Source organism: Cavia porcellus, unplaced genomic scaffold, assembly GCF_034190915.1.
Source record: "Cavia porcellus strain 051 isolate PalLab524CR breed Dunkin Hartley unplaced genomic scaffold, mCavPor4.1 scaffold_2, whole genome shotgun sequence".
NCBI lineage: Eukaryota > Metazoa > Chordata > Mammalia > Rodentia > Caviidae > Cavia > Cavia porcellus.
Window position 1 is genome coordinate 35,166,916 of NW_026947485.1, and position 15,238 is coordinate 35,182,153.

The 15,238-nt window shown below is 34.7% G+C and overlaps 1 protein-coding gene across 2 annotated transcripts in view; it reads right to left on the bottom strand.

Moving 5' to 3' along the window:
* The window catches only part of Exoc4 (exocyst complex component 4), a 722,212-nt gene that overhangs the window by 417,016 nt on the left and 289,958 nt on the right, over nt 1-15,238 (bottom strand). The gene's annotated exons all lie outside the window — the stretch shown is intronic.

Below are 15,238 nucleotides of genomic sequence, written 5' to 3' on the forward strand. Positions count from 1 at the left end.
TACTATCTCCCTGCAGTCCTTGTTTGGACAGAGCTTTGTTTCCCAGTAATTCTAACTTTCCTGCCAGATCATCAAAGCAATTTAATGCTTTTTTAAAGGTTTTATCTAGCATTTTTTTATGTTTTCATGGAAAGCTCAATTGAAAGGGCCAGTCACACTGGAAGAGGCAGTTTAGTTACTTAGCTGATGAACAGGCGGCTAACAAGGCACAGGGCCTAAGTTGGAGCCAGGGTGGTCAGTATCACTGAGAAGAGTTAATGTAAGAATAGGCAAGTAGGATTTGGACTTTGGAAAATTTTCAAGTGCAATGGAATGCAACTTCTCCCTAAATCCTGGGATGAGCTTCAAACAACTTAAAAATGTAAATAACTGGGGCTGGGGATTTAGCTCAGCGGCATAAGCGCCTGCCTTACAAGCAGGCAGTCGTGAGTTCGATCCCTGGTACCGATAAAAATTTAAAAAAAATTTTTTTTAAATGTAAATAACTGGTTTTCTTTTAAACTCCATGTCCTTTCAACTCTCTGTAACAAGTAAGTAGTTTAGAGTCTAAGTCCCAGTTGTTCATTCTAAATCCCTCCCCTGCCCCAACACTTGTTACAGGTGACCACCGGAAAACTGAGCAAATTTTAAGACTGTATTTATTTGTGAAAGATTTTCCATTCAATGAACTCTTTACAGAACAGTCTATCAAAATTTAATTATTCTGGTGTAAGTATCTTTGGATTCCACTCAGATATCCCTACTGTACATTTATTTTTAATCAGTTCTAACAGTAAACCTAACATAACCATTCTAAACAATTCAAAAAGTGATAAATTAATAGAGCAAAACATAGTTTTTACCTTAAATATTATCCATTAACATGACAAAGGGAAATATAGTGACACATAATAACATGCAATTTCAAATAGGTTAAAAAAATCAGGTATGAGGAGAATAAAATTCTGTAACTTTGATAGCAAATAACTTATGGCATTAACTAAGCAGCTTAGCTTCTCTCTCACTGATAAAGTAAGTATGCTCTTGAGAAATCCTTTCATCTATCAGTTTTGATTTCCTAGACTATAAAATTTCCTTTACAATATATTTTACCCATTGATTGTCTTTTTTTGGTACTGCATAAAATAGTAAATTAGCCTGATTCTCAAACTGAAATTTATTTAAATTATTATAATCACAGAAATACCACCAGCAATAATTCTATTGGGACATTAAATGAGAATGAACTGTATCTTTTGGCTTCAGTATATCTGCTATGCTATGATTTTGTGCTGACTTCTTTACATGATCTAATTATGAGTAAACATTTTTTATGCTTTTCTGACACAATTATCACAAGAATTCCCCAATACAGAGAAATACACAAAAACACCATGGCAGTTCTGTGCAATTTTAGTCTGAAATATTTTTTAAATTATTTGTTCTGAAACAGATATCTGAATTTTAAACAAGTCATCAGAGTGATTCATTTTCAAAAAAGCTATTCTGAAGGAACTATATTTAGTAGTCAAATACAGTTTCTTTTTTATCAGTTATCTATAATCAGTAACTTAGCATCTTTGGCCAAGGAGTGAAGTCATGGTAAAATAAACATTAAAAAGTAGACATAATTACTGATCAAGAAGTTCACATTATTAGTAGTATATTAAAAGAATGCTAAAAACTATAAAGCTATTATAAAATACACAAGTTTGCTTCACCAAAAAACAAAATTGCTCCTCTTGAGTTTTGAAACCTATTAATACAAACATAATAAAATTCAAGGGAGAAGTGTAAAGTTACAGTTGTTTAGCAGAGAAAACATGAAATTGTTCTTCTATGAGTAGCAAGATATTAATAAGAATGGAGACTGTCAGGGATAACACATAATATAGAACTCCTAATATTGGTATTCGATAAATACTCCATTTGGCTGCTCAAAAACTGTGACTCAATCACAGAACAAAGGGGCTACTTTTCAACATTTTCTAAATACATAACATAAAACTACTGCTAAGACCTTTCCCTGGAACAGTGCTTATCTTCTGTAATTCTTTAAAGATTGGATGTTCTGAGTTTTAAATGTTGTTTTTCATAAGTCTAAAATACATACAAAGGTTTTATGAAACAGACTGAACAAAAGAACTAGTTGTCAGTTTAGCTCAGAAAGAAGCCTCCATGGCAGAAGTTACCCACAAGAGGCTTGGGAGATAGAATTCAGACAAAGCAATTTAAGCCTAGAAACAATGGTCCACAGCTTTTATCTCACAATCAGGTAAGATAACAACAAAGAGTTAAGGAGAGATTAGAACACAAAGAGGAGAAGCAGATTACATTCCAATATATCCAAAAAAATACTTATTAAATACCAACCAGGTGAAAGTTACTTACAAGGCCCTGACAATAGTATCAGCTTTTGTTTACCCAAGTCCAAAACCTGCACTCATCCCTACTCTTTTGTTTTCCTCAGGACACTTGAACTAGCCAACTTCCTGATGATACAACCAAATGGGTGATATGCACAATTTAAAGAGGAAAAAATTTATTTGGCTTACAGTTTCAGAGATTTCAAGGGTCAGCAAGCTCCATAGTTTTAGGTCTATGACAAAGCAGAAATATCATGATGGGCAGGTGTAGCAGAAACCTGCTGGCAGTCAGAAAGCAGAAGATAGGGAAGAGCTAGTGCAGAAGAGGCCAGGGACTAGATATGGTCCCAAAGTCAGGCCCCCAGAACACACACAGATACACCTAGAAGTTTGCTTTACTAGTTTTCTCAAGTCAATCAAGTCAATAATCAAGATTAACCATCATATCTGTTATTCAATGCACCATCATCCAATCCAATCTGAATGCACAATTTTCTTCCCCTACATTTCTCCAGTAACAAGGTTGATGACATCAACATTAGTTTATAAGGGCTTCTAAGGGCTTTGATATTTTCATCTCCAGTGACTTCCTCCACTTCATTTTAACCCCGGGGGTGGATACAGAGCAGCACCATGCAGTCTCCTTTAAGAAAGGGGGTTGTTTCAGGTGCAATAAGTACAGACTGATCATCTAGCTCTCAGCAATTTCAGAATCAATGTTTCTGCAGGCCTCCTGACTGGAGGCTACACCCTATCACCCAAGCCCACATCTAGTAACACAGACAAGGTCATGGTCTCAGGGGTTTCAGTTCATGAAAGACAATTCTGAAGGGGATTACCCATTCTACTGATCCTGCTCTGTTGACCAAGACTTTTTTTTTTATTTAAAAAAAAAAAAAAACAAGAGAAAGAAAGAGATTAAGATAAAAGAGGACATAACAACATGATAACACAGGTCAGAACAGAACAATTTAAGCAACATAGTGTTTCACCACAAGATAACCCAACAAAACAGTAGCTACCATAGTGTCTCTTTCCTCAAAATATTTGAGCATAACTTCATATATTATGGCATCAAACACAACACGACAGTGTAAAACCATTCAAGAGAATGAAAGTATTACAGGGTATTTAGAACCAACTAACAGAAAATGAATAATGGTTTATATATTATCTCTGGTCTATAAAAAATTTTGTTTATACTATCACATATAATAAAATCCAATAAGATACAACATGATAAACCGATGGAGACAGAAGAACAAAAGCTTCAGGGGACTTCAAAGTAAGATAATATATCAGCATTAGCTATTATATTGTCTTGTTTTCTTCAAAATAACTGTTTATACCATCACAGACAATAAAATCAAACAACCCAGAATAGAACCATTCCAATTAATGAAAACATTATAAGGCTTCAAAGCAACATAATGGGAATCATGTTTACCACATACTTTTATGTATTCTTACCATTTCTTACACTAGAGAAACTATTCAGTATTTATACATGTGAGCTTGATTTATTTCGCTTATGAGTTGACCAAGACTGTAAAGAGCCTCCCTCCCATTTGACTTATACCTCTGCTGATTCCCACTTCTGCCCCACTGCCTGTCACAGGCGGTAACTCCCAAAAGATACTTTGCATTTTCTATCCCCAGTGTCTGCTTCTGACATCAGTCACTCAGTTCCAACCCACATCTTACTGACATCTATTACTGCTCTAATTACAAATTTCCCACTCTGTGGCAACTGTCTTTTTTTTTTTTTTTTTTTTTTTACTGGGGATCAAACTCACGACCATGCCGCGGTGCTAAATCCCCAGCCCTTGTGGCAACTTTGATGCCATCACAACTTTCAATCTACTGCGCCCTTCTCTTACTCTTATTTTGTCATCTTTCCTAGTTTCCACTTACCTCCTTCTTTAACCAAGATCCCCTGAACCAGTACAGTATCAAGAATACTCTTGCTATTTCACTGTATCAGTTCAGTCTGGGAAATGCTAATTCTGGAAAAGCTCAAAATTATGGTTTACAAGGGAAAGGAATTAGTACAGACCACGTAATTTTAGAACAATTTTATAATAGTCACCAAAGAGTCAAACACAAAAGTGCAGGAGATCTGTTCACACCCTATAGGCCAAAAGAATTCAGTTGAAGGCCTGGACCCCACGGCAATGTCTTACATAAATTCAGTTGAAGACCTAGAGCCAAGGCAATGCATTCCACAAGTCTAACTGGAACCCTAGAGCCCATCCATGACAATGCCTCAAACATGTCTATACCAAGGATCTTCACTGGGAAGGCCCAAAGGTCAGTGTGGAAACTAGAAAGTCTGCACAAGCAGGCTAAAGAATCTGTGGCAGCATGCTGAGGTATGCACTGGATCCAGACAGCAATGCTCAAATTAAGGACCAAAGTTCCCCCAAAGCAAACTGCAGCCATCCTCAGCAACAAGGAGGTCCTAAGCTCCTCTGGGGATGAGAACACCTTGAGTTCCTATCAGGAAAACCAGCACAACCCATTTCTCTGGAAAATTAACAGTACCACTTCTTCCTCTCCAGTTTTCCTTTTTATGTTGTTGGCAACAATTCTCAGCTAGATGCTTCCAAGTTGATTCAGTTCAGCTGGGCATTACAAGTTGAACACTAGTTGTCAGTCCATCACAGAAGCATTGTGGGAATGCTATACTCCTCAGTGAATCCATCCACTGATGAGTTCATAGCTCTATGTGCTCTTACGAGGTGAAGCCAGACTGGAGGTGATTACTGAGGCATGACCTAAAACGATGTTATCTTTTTCCCCTCGCTCCTCCTTTCTCTCTCAGCTTCCTAGCTATCATAGAGCTGAACACCTTATTCTCTCCTGTAACACTCCATCATCCTGTTTCTGCCATGCAGCCAGCCAACTATGGACTAAAACCGTACATCAAAATAACCTCTCCTTCTTTAAGTTACAGGTGTTGGGTATTGTTTTTCAGCAAGAAGAATATGACAAAGACATCACAATGCTGCCTTCACTGTGTTTACACTTAAGGACCACTCAACAGGAATGAATAACAGCATACTGGCCAACTGCAACAGGCTCTTTGACACTGTCCTGAAAGTCCATGACATTTCTCTGAGTAATTCCCTCTCTTGCTGTTTGACAGTCCTGCATTCTCAGACCTCAAGTGTACCACCCTTGCTCCCTTTATTCATACTATGTAAAGAAAACTGATGTCAACCAACTGAACATCATTCACTTTCCCATTTCTAGAAAAACAACGCTAGTGTTTTAACCTTTTCAAACAGGGTTCTCCCAAACTAATGCCGATTCCTAAGTCTTACAATATTTTTCAACTTATTTTTATGTCACAGCTTGTGTGTAAATGCCCTGCCAAAGCTTCGTGCACTTTTTTGGAGGTGGCTGGATCTAGGGTGTGTTATATTGGGATAATGGGTAAATGATAACTAAATTGGTTGAGCTTAGAGCTGGGAATGGATACTGGAAGCTCCACTTAGTGTGTGGATGACACCAACCAATAGGCTTGTAGCCTGAAGGGAATATAAAGGGGTAAATGGAAGGCAAGCTGCTTGCTGCCTCCTGTCTGCCCTGCCATGGACTGTTTCTCTTCTGCCACACTCCTCTGTCACACTTTTCTGTCCTGGAACAAGAACACCATGGACTGAAACCTCTATGAATTCTGAGTTGAAATTAATCTTTCCTCCATTAAATTGTGAGTGCTGGGTATTTTCTGTCAGCAACAAGAAAATAAAGACGTTATAGAAATAAAAATTTACCCCCATTCAGAAATAAGTAAAGAAAAATCAACAGCATGAAGTCTGACATAAATGCAGTATTATTAATGAGGTATGACTATAAAGTATAAGACAAGTTCCATAAGCCAGGTTTACTTTTTCAAAATTTGTTTTCTAATTAGTTATGACACTAACGATAAATTACTTAGAAAATTTGAAACTATGGAAAAATATATAGTATTTGAAACTATGAAAAATATATAGTAACAGAATATAGAATATATTTCATATATATATACAAACAGAAAAAATATATTTTTTACTTATCTATATGTGGTGGTGGGATCCAATTGGATCTCTCTCTATAGGATGTTTATTACATACTCAATTCATACAATACAGGCAGATGATTCACTGTAGAAGAAAGTATCATTGCCCAATGATGTAAATGTCAATTAGAATTGTATCTCTAAAAATAGAGTAATATTAAAGTCATGATTATGTTTATTAAACATTCTGACTCTAGATTATTCTGTAGTGCATAATTTTTCAGAAAAGCAGGCAATATGGTTCTTCACTTTTGTGGGATCACAAAAGACTTTTGGAATACTGAACCATTGATTCTCTATGTAAAATACACACACACCCACACCCACACACACACCCACACACACACACACACACACACACACACACACACACACACAAATGACAAAATTTTACTCATAATCCAGTAGTTTCATAGCCTCAAGAGTAGAAGTCATAGATATAAGAGAATTAGTAGAGCTTCTAGGGCCTAGAAACAAATTAAAATGCTGAAATAAAATTCTAAAGACATTATTTTTTCTCTATATGTCTGTCCTTGGTTTAGATATTTAAACTTTTCCAAACTTTATGTACTTGTCAATAAACAACAAAGTAGTATCTTTCTTGTCTTAAATCATTTATTCTAAAGAACAAATAAATATGTGTGAAACTCCATAGAATTTTTAAAGCATCTACAAACACTACTTATAATATGGAAACATTTTTATGTATTTTTCTAATCCCTACTAATAAAGAAGTTACAAAAGTCAAATTCTCAGAGAAAACCAATTTTAATTTTTATACCATTATTCTAGAGTTCAAAATAGAGCAAAATAATAAGAAATTGTTAAAGTCACAGGAATGGAAGTCCAGGAAGGAACATGATTGCTGCCTTCAAATATATGAAGTGCTACATTATGAAGAAGAAGTTAAGGTTATTTTCTATGGCCATAGAAGATAGTAATAAGACAAACAGGTTTGAACTGTTAGATTGGAAGAATTAGTTTTACTGCTGTGTAAGCACAGTATAGCAACTACAGTCTATAACAATTTGTGACAATAATGAGAATAATGAGAAGTGTACAAAGATTCCAGACAAACAGAAATGATACACATTTGAGGCAACAGAAATATTACAGTGATCTGATCATTATGTATTATGCATTTAATATATGTATCAAATTGTCACACTGTACCCCATAAATATGTATAAAAGCTATGTGTCAGTTAATAAAAATTTAAAAGGCAAGTTCAGCTTTATATGAGAAAAATGTGCTAGAGATTAGAAAAATATGAAAATGTAATAGCTATTTTAGGAGATAGTTTCTTCCTTGTAACTTAAATACTTTGTTTTTCTTAAGAGGAGCTGAATATCCATTTGTCATGGTATCATACAGAAGATTTAAAGCATTGATTGTAAAGTAAGAATTTCAAAGTAAGATTCTGATATTTCACAAAAATGTCTTAGGATTAAACTCATAAATATTAGTATGTCAGAGATTATCACCAAGGGTTTTTACAGTCGTAAAACTTGTTTAAAGAATTCATCATTATGTTCTGCCACAGTCATATAAGATCATAACAAGAGAACTAGACTTATAACATGTCTAATTACACCTGGTTGTATTGTAGTTCCATCAAGAACAAAGAACAAAGAAGAATACTGCAACCATTAAAGAGCAGGTTTATTATAAAACAGTATGAACCATGTTTCAAAAGACTAACAGGACAGAAAAATATGGAAACATTTAGTGTTCTCATTTTATAAGTAAAAATGTTCTCAGGGACTATAACATAGAAGAGGTTAAATCTCTGTGAGAGGAAGGAGCACTAATTGTACAATTTGCTGATTTCTGTGGTGTAAACATTCTTCATCATGGTCAATTTCAAGCATCAGTACAATGTCCTCAAAAAAAGGGAGATATTACAATCTGCTCCAGGGAGCCAATTCTAGCCTGCTCTGATCCACCAGTGAGTCTATCACCATCCTCATGATTCTTACTGTTTAACTTTACTACCACCACTAAACGCCCAAAACCACATCTAGGGTAATGATGTTATTTCTTTAAATACAGTCTTTTTCTATGTTAGTTTTTACTCTGTTTTACAGACATAAATTAGTATTTATGTGTCAGTGTAAGTATTGCACTCATGGAAAATATTCCTCTATTAATGTTTCCTCTCATGTGATAGCTACACATTCCATAAGCTTAGGTCGGAGCAGAGGGAGATCAGGATGACTGTGATAGAGCTAGTATGAATCAATAATTTACATTTACTAATTTGGTATAGGTATAATATACATGTAATTGGAATATGCAATATTCATAACAGCCAAAAAATCATTTAGTTTAAATATCTGAGTCAATGCCTAACAAATGCAAGTTCCTTTTTAGTAAGGAAACATTCCACATACGAAACCATATGAAGGGATTCTATATTCTCATACTGAATATCATACAATAAAATGCATGTCTTTTCTACTATGTTCTTTTAATTTATATATGCTAAATGAAAGTAAAATGTATAGTAAGATTTCTCTCAGGGCAATATTAATCAACTGCTGAAAAACAAGAGAATTTCTGAGAAAGAATCCTTTATTTTACTGCATATTCAAGCATACAGGAACAAAATGCATAATATCTGGGAACTGCCTTACAATTTTTCATCAAAGAACAAAAAAAATTTTATAGGCAATAAAGTAAATAAAGTAAAATCTCAATAGCAATCTAACGATTAAATGGAGGTAATTAGTATGTAGAAATTACATACTTATGTTTATTTTGAAATAAAGAAATAAACAAATAAAATTGCCAGAAATACAATAGTTGTATTCAATGCAGTTAAAAACATTTATTGATGTTCTCTGGATTTACTAATGTTTTCTGTCAGAAATCTCCATAAACTCATTGAAGGATATTCCAATAATGTATGCATTTTTATCATTATTCAATAACTGAGTAACGATTCAGCTTTGCAAACCAAAAGTTACTTACTTAAAGCCAGTCAGCCCTTTTAAGGAGTCTCCAACCTCAAAACTGGGCTTGAACACAAAATCTATGAACTCAATATATCACCAGCTCTTTTTTATTTTGAAACAGGGTCTTGTTAAATCATTAAGCTGCCCAGACTGACCAAAATTTTGTTATCCTCCTTCCTTGTTTCCCAAAATGTTGGGATTACAGGTGTGCACTACTATGGCCAGCTGAGGAGATTTTTTTTGATAATGCAGATAACTAACATCATGTTTATAATATTATCTTTGTATTAAAGTAACTTCCTCAAGGTTCGCTACTGCTTTGGTCATATTGCTTAGAACAACTTTTCCTTAGTAAATACAAGCCTTGCAAATAGCACACACATTGAGTAAGCAATAGTTTAGGCTAGGCAGAAGGCCTGCTAGTATGACACATCATTACAAGTATTAGGTTAACACAATCTGTTTAGGCATGACAGGCAAAGGTAATCAACCACAGGATTCACCTGACTTAATGTATACTTAATGCATCTCTTCAAATACACAACAGGTTGAAGATATACCATCAAAAGTGGGTATATGTTAGTTATGATTTTAACTCAGGAAAAGCTTCAAATTTTTGGCTCAGAACAAAATATTATTTTGCCTAAGTCGGTTCATGAATTTTATCTTGTAATATATTGTGTCATCTTCATTCTCAGTGCTTTTTGAAATAATTAAGTCTGTTGCCCACTTTTCCCAGGAATGTAACTATCCTGAAGGCAATCTCTTTTTATCTTCTACTTCAGTGTAATGCCTAAATCATTAACCGCATTCAGGAGTTAGTGAATACAATAAGTATACATACATATTGAGAAGACGGAACAATTACTACACATTTAAATGGATTAAAAATTTGCAAATCTAGATACATGTTTGAGGAATATGAGAAGCTACTGATTAGCTTATCCTGCTATTTTAAAAGGTAAATGTTTTTGCATTCCTATTTCCTATTTACCTGACGAAATAAGTTTCAAATGCAAATTAAATAGTTTTATATTAAACTAAAAACCTTGTACTCTAGCTTAAAACAAATTCCAGGTAAAGTTCTATTATAAAATTGTAAATTTCTTCAAATTAGCATATTCTATGAACAAAATTTTTAATGTGATACTTCAAAAACATTTTACACAAAAATTTCTAGCCCCACTTAAAACTTTTAAAAGCTAATAAAGAATGACTTTAAATTATTCAATGATATCAATTTTTCCTCGCTTTTTTCCTCATATCCTTAGCAAGTATTTAATCTTAATACTTGCTAATACTTAGCAAGTATTTAATCTATGAGTCTCCCACTCTCCTGTGAGCTAGTAGCAGCCATGTGGGCCAGAAGGAGAACCAAGAAGCCAATCCATCCTCCGTTAAGCCAGTGACAGCCATGTGGGTCAGGAGAACCAAGATATCAACCACTTCCTCATGAGCCAGTTAGAAGGAGAACCAAGAAGCCAACTCACCCTCTTGTGAGCCAGCGGCAGCCATGTGGGCTGGGAGGAGAACAAGAAGCCAACCAATCCTCCCAGCAGCCAACTGGCGGGCAGGCTGGGTGACAAGAAGAGTCCCTCTGCCCAACCAACTGATTGATTCACAGGAATATTGGCTGAGATGATAGCAACTGAGGTTTAAGGAAAAGTTAATACTTGAACTGTTTGATTGACTTTGTCAGCCTAAAGCCAGTAGTCTGAGCATCTATTTAGAGGATAACAATATGCAATATAGCAAGTATAGGGAATTTCCTTCTCCCTTGTTTTTGAAATCCAACATTGTTCTCACTGAAAAAAAAATTAAATCTTCAAAGCCATCCTTGTTTACTCTCTTAAAAACCTATTTTAATATTAGTTGTATGAAGGATACATTTTATATCAGTACGTGAACAAAAGAACCTTTAGCATGTAGCAAGCACTTTTGCAAATTTTTCCATTTAATAATCTGATTTTCTGCTGTTAATGATTCTTATGACTTTATAAAATGATTATAGTTCTTATCTTCTTAAACACAATAAAGAGAAAATATTAGAATGATTACAAAATGCTTGTGGTAGTACAATTTTACTTTGAACCTTTTTATGTACAACTCCATAGAGATTTTAAAGGATCGCTTTGGCACCCTATAATCATCTATTTACTAAATTTCTGAGGTTGATGTTATAAATTGAATTAAAATGTTGTTATGCAGATGATGGTTAGAGACAATGTACTTCTGATGCTATCTAATCATTTTTATTCCCAGTACTATTTGTCTAAGATCCAATGTCTTATGAATTGAAATAAGTTGTTCTTCAATGTTTCAAAACCTGATTTATTAGTTGTTCACATTCCATCTGCCTGAGAAACTGCAATGTGCCTTCACTTCCAGTGGCTGCCAAAAGATTGGGGTCCAATTTTTCTTTCATTTTATCGTTTGATCAGCTTGTCAGACACATGTTAAGTTCGCCTTTTAACTACATAAAACACTTAAAATTCATGCATTTTTTAAAAGAGCAAGCCAGTATGTAAGGAACTTGATTAATGCATTTGTCATCTTCCATATTTACCAGTGTATCAAAAGAACTGGTCTTAAAAAATGTCCTTGCTAGTAGTCTAAACTACACGAAAGCCAGGATGTAACAGTGATAACTGTCCAAAGACAGAAAATAAATTACTTTATCAATACTAAGAATGCATCTTATGCTCTATAGCTACAAAATATACTAGGGTATACAAGCAACAACAAGTGATAATAACTTAAGGAATAATCTGAGTGTCATAGAAGTTTTACGGAAAAGAGAAAGAAAATGGTATAGAGGAAGCAAATGCAAGGAAGACACTGATCACCTTTCTGTATGGGAAGTGAGCTCTGATGAATGAAAGCAATTCAAGTTCTAATTGCTCTAGGAAATAAGGTAAAGAACCATTCAATGAAATGTTCAGAATATGTGAAATCTGCAAAGATAACCAGGCAAATTCAGACATTTGACAGTGAAAGGAAATGAAGATGTCCATAGCAGCATTGAGCATGTGGGATTTGAAAACGCTACATCACTAGTATAGTTTGGATGTTTATTTGATAAGTTGCAGGACAATGGTGAAATTAAACCCAGGGCCACTGATGTATAAGATAAGAACTTTACCAGTACATCTCCAGCCCTAAAGTTTGGGCTGTCCTGCAAAGGCCAGCATGTTAGTGACTTGGTCACTAGGTTGCCACTATTGGAAGGTCGTGAAACCTTTAGAAGATGGTGCTGAGAAAGAGATCCTTAGGCCACTGGGGGTATGTCCTTAAAAGAAACTGTAGAAACAAATGGCTTCTTCTTTTCCACATTTTCTTCCTGGCCATGTGGTAAGCAGTTTACTCCACCACACACTCCTATTGTTTCATCTCACACTTCCAATAAAATCTTAACAGCAATAGGTAATGTGCAATAATAAACAAGAGCCTCTAAAGCAATAAGTAAAAATAAACCTTTTATCTTTGCAAATTATTTATTTCAGGTATCTTTGTTATGGGGACAGAAAGATGACTAACAAGAGGGGGAGGTCTGGGCCTTTGTAGTAACTGATATGAGTTAGATGGTGAGAATGAGATGGACAGCCTGTACAGGCAGTAGTGAGATTCAGTAGTGAGTTCAGTAGTGAGATTAAAGAATATGGGAATTGCCACTCCCCAAAAATAATACCTAACTGGAAAATAAGCTGCAACATTATTTTTCAGAATGCTCACATAATATAAGCTCGATCCCAAAAATAAGTCCCAGCTAAAATCATCAGACACACAGATTAATTTATAAAAATATTAATATTTAATTAAGTAAAAGTAAACAATATTGTTGACAATATTTTAAATAAATGATAACATAAATTATAATTAAGTATTTATAAATACTCCAACAGGGACCTTTTGAATGAGAGCTAAACTTGAGATTTACTGTCAAAAGACCAATTGGACTACAGACATGATGTATGAATAACATGCATAATTGAGAAAGAATGGATATGGATGTGTCTAACATGAGTCTTCAAAATCCAATAGATCGTGTATTGTAACAGATACACAATACATTCATGTGGAATAAAGTGATAAGGAATTGTAGGATCTTTGTTTGCTTTTTTATCTCAAATTTTAAAATATCTGAAAATAGTCGGTCCTCAGAAAGCCTGCTAAACAACTGACAAATTATCCTATACAGTTCACACATGTGCACATACCTATTATTTTACTGTTTTCTGTTTTTCACACAGCAAATCTAAAGATTTATAAAATGAAACAGAAGCTAAGAACAGAAGTCCTTTATTTTATCCTGAAATCAACTCTAAAAATTAATGTAAATATGCAACCAGAGCAAAACAAGAAGTACCAACTCAATTTTTAAGTTCATAACACTCTCATATTAAGATAATTTTAATTGGGGCTGGGGATTTAGCTCAGCGGCATAAGCGCCTGCCTTGCAAGCAGGCAGTCGTGAGTTTGATTCCTGGTACCGATAAAAAACAAAAAAGACCAAAAAAAAAGATAATTTTAAGTATTTAGATATTTGCATGACCTTGCATTTGATATAATTCCTCACCAGGGGTAAATTTAAATCATTCCAGATAGGTGTTACAAAATAATCTCATATAGGACAAAGGGCACAAAAATGGTACCCCACCTTCAAGGTCTTTATATCCTACAGAGGAAGAAAATAAAAATGTCCTAAAATTTCCAATGACAAAACACAAGCAAATACTTAAAATATGCAGAATTTTAGTTTAGTGACATCTAAAAAATGCATTCAATATACTTTTATTTTCTGTAATCTCAGTTTCTGTGGAAAAGTAACCATCAATTCAAGTAGTAGTGGATATCTAATTGTTCTGTTTTAGACAAACAGAACAATACATTTTAAAACTAGAAACTATTTCCCTTTCTCAACTCTAACACATACATACTTAATTCTTTTACCCAAATAATAGCTCTGATTTTCCATTTCCCACTCCAAAAAAAGAGATCATTCGCAACAACAGGGCTATGGGCTGTCCCAAGTGTGCTGGTGCATGAGCTGCTCTGCTCACGCCAAGACACAGAACACACCTGTCAAGAAGAAAGGCCCAGCTGAAGCTGAAATATCTGATTCCCTAGATTTCAGCCTGCCATATCAAATTCCTCAACCTGTTCATCCATAATCTCTTTTAGATGGGTTTCTCTCCCTTCTCATCATTGCAGCTTTGTTTAGTCTGAAATTCAATCAAAGATGAATTAGGCTTTAGGAAACATTCCCATTCTAGCTCCGAAGTCACATCAGAAACCCTAGACCCCGTGTTAATTTTGTTACAGCTTTTAGTTCTCGCATTTCAAAGCAAAATCACATCCCCCTGGAGAGTGCCACTGATATTGGCAAGAAAGCGCAAGGGGCTGCCACACAACTCAATCACCAATAACAACTGAGGAAACTCAAGCCTCAGCAGACATTAGTAATCATGGGAAAACAGCCAGAACTTTAATCACAATTCTTTCAAAAAGAGCCAGGGATTTTGAAATGCTGTTATTCTAGGATATGACCCTAATGCAGTGTTTAATCAAAGCCAATGCCAGTACATGAACAACCTGAAGACTTTAATAAAAAGCAATTTCATAAAGAGTCAGTGTGTCAGCATCATGTTGTAACAATTTAGCAAAGCTCCAAAACCTACACATACACGTACATTCTATAGACACAAATTTGTTTGTGATTACATGTACTACCTCTCTATTTGGGATGATGCATTTATATAGAAATACACATGCATGCACACTGCCATGCTTACAGATGTATATATTGCTATTTAGGAAAGAGTCACATAATCAAGGTAATATTATTAACGGAAGTACAAGAAAATGGAAAC